This window comes from Dipodomys spectabilis, unplaced genomic scaffold (assembly GCF_019054845.1).
Source record: "Dipodomys spectabilis isolate Male_0828 unplaced genomic scaffold, ASM1905484v1 ptg000214l, whole genome shotgun sequence".
In the NCBI taxonomy this organism is placed as follows: Eukaryota; Metazoa; Chordata; class Mammalia; order Rodentia; family Heteromyidae; genus Dipodomys; species Dipodomys spectabilis.
This window is the reverse complement of record NW_024870891.1, coordinates 714363-720401: the sequence shown is the minus strand read 5'-3', so window position 1 is coordinate 720401 and position 6039 is coordinate 714363. Positions and strand designations below refer to the sequence as shown.

At 33.4% G+C, this 6039-nt stretch overlaps 1 pseudogene; it reads left to right on the top strand.

Annotated features, from left to right (window-relative positions):
* The first annotated feature begins 823 nt into the window (after positions 1–823).
* LOC122122666 lies at positions 824–920 on the top strand (annotated as a pseudogene).
* The last annotated feature ends 5119 nt before the right edge of the window (positions 921–6039 follow it).

Below are 6039 nucleotides of genomic sequence, written 5' to 3'. Positions count from 1 at the left end.
AAATAAAATTAAATTAAAAAAAAAAAAGAGGAAACACTGTGATTAAAACATTACCAATTTAAGGCCTAATAACGAGGAGAAACATATGGACTTCTTTTGGAGCTATGGAATATATTTGGTGATAGAAAATCAGTGGTGTAAGTTCCTGCCTGCTTGGATGGTAGACAGGCCAAGACATTAGGTAATCATACATATGAACAATTTTTTCACCTTCTTGGCTTTAGCATCTTTTGAAATGTTAGGGTGTAATAAACAATTATATTTTGAAAAAATACCTTCTAGTCTGAACAGTACTGTCTGAACTGTTTGTCTCTTCATGATCCCTTGTAACAGATTAGTTTTGCTCCAATAAGAAAATCTATGCTGTCAGGGTAAGATTCTGGTTGGTCTGTTCCTACATGGAGCAAGGATAAAGGGTCAGGAAGACATTTGTGCCAGTAAGACCTCATTTGGGAGATTTTAAGCTGCAGAAGTTTAAAAGTAGCTTTTAAGCAAGGCTTATTTTGACTCCATTATCTCCACAAAGCTAAATCAGTTAATAAATAAGTACTTGAAAATCCATCATCTTTGGACCTAGATATAAAGGCTGCAAAGTATGATCCAATTTCAAATGAAAAAGACTTAAAATAGTCATTGAAAAAATTGCAAATGTGAGCAATTGAACAAACAATATAAGTTTTTTCCACCATACACAGAATTTTACAGAAATAAGATGAACTGCAATTTTGGGAACAATAAGGTTTCCTTCTTACAAATAGGCAACCAAAGATATATGCCTGTCTTAAGATTGCATCATTAACTACTTAAATTTCCAGGATACTACATGCTTCCGCAGCACGTCTACCCAAATTACAATACAGAGATTTACATGGCTCTTGTACAAGGGTGATATGAAAATTTGTGAAGTATTGCATATTTTTCATTCTTCTGATGCAAGAAATTAAAAACAGTTATTAAAAAGTTGATTACAAATATACAAGTGTAAGAATACATGTAATTCATAGAAATAAAAGTTAGTTTGACATCATTCAATCTTCACTTTTTACAAATTCCTTTACATAGCATAACCTTTATAAAACTTTTGAAATAATATAACATTGTCATTTTATCCTAAAGAAATAAAATTCTTTAAGGACCTAGGAATTAAAGGAATCTTAAACTGTTTCTATATGGAATGCAATCTGAAAGGACACATTTATTAATGAACGTATATATTATAAAACAATGTTGAATTCAAAGGATTATATCTAGGAGAGAATGAAATAGGTTATGGACATTACACAAACAGAATACTAAATATTTTTAAATATACTTTTTTCAGACATGCACCAGAGATATCTTTACTTTCTGTATTACTCATTTCAACAGATAAGTTAAAATTATTTATGATTTAAAAAATCACAAACTCTATAGAAATCATTATAGATGTATACAAACAACTCAAGTATATTTTGACATCAAAGTCAGGCAATTCACTTGGAAGAATACCATGGAATCCATGAATTTTTAAAGTAAGATATTGCTGTTGCTTTGTATTGTGAAAATATTTTGTATGGACACATAGGATGGACTGGCAATTTTGAAATTTAAGAAACTTAACTGAATCATTAGGACTTAGGAGAACAATTTGTACAGCTTTCCAAAACTTCAAAGAGGTAGTAATACATACTTATACTTTTGGCAATATCAAATGCAGCTTCTTCCAATTTGTGCTTCAGACATGGTTTGAAATAATGGTTCACCAGAAGGAGATCCAGAAATTCTTTGCTATATCTACTCCCAGCAGCAAGATGCAAGGGGGTCAAGAGGCCTTTAGTTTGGGCTTTTTATCTGTATCATGATGAAATAAAGAAGCCACTGTGGTATTATTCCATGTATAAGTACTGTGCAGGGGTGTCCAGCCATTCACAATTATTCCAGGAATATCTACCTTGAGCCACCAACTCATGGACAATGTCTAAGTGTCCACTGTAGGCTTCTCGATGAAGAGGGGTATACTCATCGTCATCCCTAGTATTCACATGAGTAGCCTTTTTGGAAAGTCGTCTCTGCACTGTAGTAAGGCTGTTATTTTCAACAGAACAAAGAAGAAATTTGCTTGAATCCTTCGCCATTTTTTTCTTGCAACTGATACCATTTCTCACTTTTTCATCTTGTTCTTCAACTTCATAGCAATTGCCTAACCAGAGACTTTGAGTGCCAGTGAGAATGAGCTGTCCATGTATTTTCCCAATAGTTCACATTGGATGAAATGGTCAGAAAAATCCGGTGAATTTTCTGCATTTGTTTTTTTCACTATTATTTATTTTCTCTTTTTTCATTTTTACTATTCTAAATTATTCTAACTGGAGAGTAGGGAATTGGTAGAGAGCAGAGGAAAGATTTTCCTCCGTATTCAAAGGTACAGAATGAAAATGAGGACTAGTGGTGTCTTCATGAGCAGCTTATTCTAGGAATGATAAAATAGGAAATAATGCTTTCTATGTAAATGAATTGGGAAATGGCAGAGGAGAAAGTGAAATGATGCAACCAAAAATATAAAAGCAAAATAAATTAGGGTAATTATGGAGCAATCTTATTATCTATGAGAACCATGAAAGGGAGAGAGGAAGAGAGAGACAGATGTGCAATGATCTAGCTAGCCACAAAATCCATCCCTCTGATCAAATTATAGTGCAAATAATTTTATTTTTTAAAAGAGATGGAAATAGAATTTAAGATCAAATGTCTCCATTGTTTTTAATTATATTTTTATTATCTTAAATACTTGTACAAAGGAATTTCCATTAAACAAATCAGTTTTTTAAGTATAATGGATCTTTATATAGCTTTTCAACACCCTTCCAAACTTCACCCCACTTTAATTTTTTTCTAGTTTCATACTATCTGAATTGAATATTATACCTTCACTCTCTTCCTCCATAACTCTCTTTATTCCTTTCTTTTGACTTCCCCTCATATCTTCCTAGTGATAGTTTCCTGGTATTCATTTTGTTGGAGTAAAGTTCAATTTCATAAGAAATTAAACCTTTGAAATAATAATCTGCAAATAGCATGCTTTGGTTAATATTTTTGTGTAAACTTGTATAAATTTCTATCTTCCAAATATGAGACAGAGCATGGGACCTTTGTGTGTCTGGCTCTGACTTAGTTCACTTAATATATTTTTAGATCTATCCATTTCGTTGCAAATAATGTAACAGTCTTCAAATGGATGGGTGCAATCCAATTGTGTATATGTGCCACACTTTCTCCAACCATCACTCCACCAAAGGACATCTGGGCTGTTTCTGTAACTTGGCTACGGTGAATAGCGCAGCAGTGAACATGGTTGTGAAAGTGATTTTCTGTAACCCTTTGAAAGAATTCATCATTACCTTTATAGGAGCAATCCTCTAGATAGTTTTCCAGAATAAGAATATCCCTCCCTTCATCTTCATCACAATGTATTGCAAGTCCTCAAAACCACATTTCCCCCTACAGGTCTCAATAAGCTAAAACCACACTGTGCCCATATTCTTTCAATACATTTTTTACATAATTGGACATATAATTAAGTGAGAACCTTCTATATACTTTCCTAATGTGGGAATGAGGGACATGACAGAGTAAAAGTAAAAAATATGTAATTTAATTAGCTATTATCATATTTAAAATCATTTTCAGCTCTAATTCATAGCCTCACATAATATTATTTTAATCTTTATTTGATTACTTCATCTAACCCATAAATTATAACAGGTGAGTTTAAAACAAAGGCAAAAAGTGTGGTTTGATTTTGACACTCATGTGTGAAGTTGCACAACATGGGCAAATAGATGGATTGGAATTAATAGCTCTTATCCATTTTGTTAACGTAGAGACGGTTTTCCCAAACTGATTCTCGCAATTCGCATTCCATTCAACAACAAGAAACATGTGATAATTTCCTTTGATTTGCTCCTTATTAACTTTTGTTTCCATTTAATTTTATAATGGATGATTTCATAAATCTACTGTAGATACAAAAATATGTTAAATTATTTCTATCCGTATGCATTGATATATACATACACACATATATTACACAGGTTATAATGATAATGTATAACTTCAGTAACTGTACAATTTACTAAATTACTAAAACTATCGACGTCTCATGCCTGGAATCCTGATTACTCGGGAGGCTGAGATCTGACGATTATGGTTTGAACCCATAATGGGCAAGAATGTCCAGGAGCCTCTTATCACCAAACAACCAACAGAAAATCAGAATTGGAACTGTGGCTCAAAGTAGTAGAGTGGTAGCCTTGAGAGAAAAATCTCAGCCACATCATCCGGGCTCTTAGTTCAAGAAGTACAATCTACCCAAATAAACATCTATTTAATTTAAACATGTGTAAGTAAAGTATTTCCATCACCCAAATGCACAACCATGCTCATTTGCAAGGTAACTCTGTTTTTTCTGAAGTACCATAAAACATTTTCACTTAAGTTAAAAGGATTGCACTATGGGTTCATTCTCTCATTCATTTTTCCACTCAAATACTCAAATCTTACAATTTTTCCAATTATTTAAAATAATAGATTTTTACTTTAATACCCAAATATTAGAGTTTGAATTGAATGTCTTATGACCCTAAATGGGTGTTCTTACCATTTTGTCATGTCCCCAACCCTAAATTATCCTTATTATTTTTCAGATACTTGTGTATGACCTTGGGTTCAGTCCATGTTATGTTATTCTTCCTGGAATTTAGAATAACAGGTGCATGGCATTGTGTACAGATCTTACTGTCCAGTCTGGGCTTTAACCTCTATCCTCACAACAGTAGACTCTCAGGTAGTACGGATTTTCATAAGCTCGTCATAGCTGATGTTTTTTTTTTTAAGTCTTTGCATTTCCTGCAGGTTCATGAGTACTGAATTAATTTGTTTTCTTGGGTTATTTTTATTTTTTTATTGTGTTTCATTTCAATGTATGTGTTGAGTTGTTCCTCACTTTTCCTTTTGTTTCTTTCAATCAAGTTCTTACCTAAAGTGCTGAGAAACCAATTCTTCTTTTTCACGATAGTCAAGATGAACATGATTTATTCCCAAGCAATTTCAATATTATTTAATCACCTTCATATCTATGGATGGTATATAAATGATAAATGCTGCGAAGGGCCTTTTTATTTTCACAGCAGTCTTTGTCATATACAGACAGATCATGAAATATATGAAGATAATTAAACTACAGATGTAAGCAAAGAGAAGAAAAACCTATTATTAATTGTTTGTAAGAGGCTTTCATTCCAGTGAAAGAAATGCGTTGCTTGATGCAGGATTTCACAAAATTATTTTGCTAGGAGGAAGCTAAACAATCATCTAATTCTATAGAATTGAGGGAGAAGAATCAAACTCCTGAATAGTTTATATTTGGGTCAAATAAAAGCATGCTTCCAAAAAGAGAGTTGACTTTAGAGAAACATGCTGAGTTTATGTAAATAGGTGCTTAGCTGATTTTGTTAATTTGTAAACTAATACAGGGAAATAGAGTACAGCAAGGTAAAAAAAGAACTTCGCATTGCAATACTTATGTGTGTGTGTGTGTGCACACATGCACGTGTATACACGCACATGCATGTGCAAGTGCTCATTCATTCATCATCTCTAAGCTTCTGTGACCTAGGATAGTTGTTTGCCACTTGAACCATCTTTCCACTCCTGTTTTTTTGGAGATAATCGCATGTATTTTCATGATTGGACTGGCTTTGAATAGTGGTCTTCATATCTCAGCCTCCAGAGAAGCTAGCTAAGCTTATTCATCCTCCAAGTAGCTAGTTAAAATTGGGCCTGTCCTCTATGCTTCACTGCTCTTTTATTCTTGTCCTGAGTTGTTCACATGCCTAAGTCATATATATGTCTAGTTGCCTTAAGAAATACTCTTACTGCTTGGCACCAGGGGCTCCTATCTGAACTCTTAACTACTGAGGAGGCTTGAGAACAGAACCCAGGCCAAAAGTTTTGTAGACTTCCTTCTCAATCTATAGCTGGGTGCATTGGATCATTTCCACC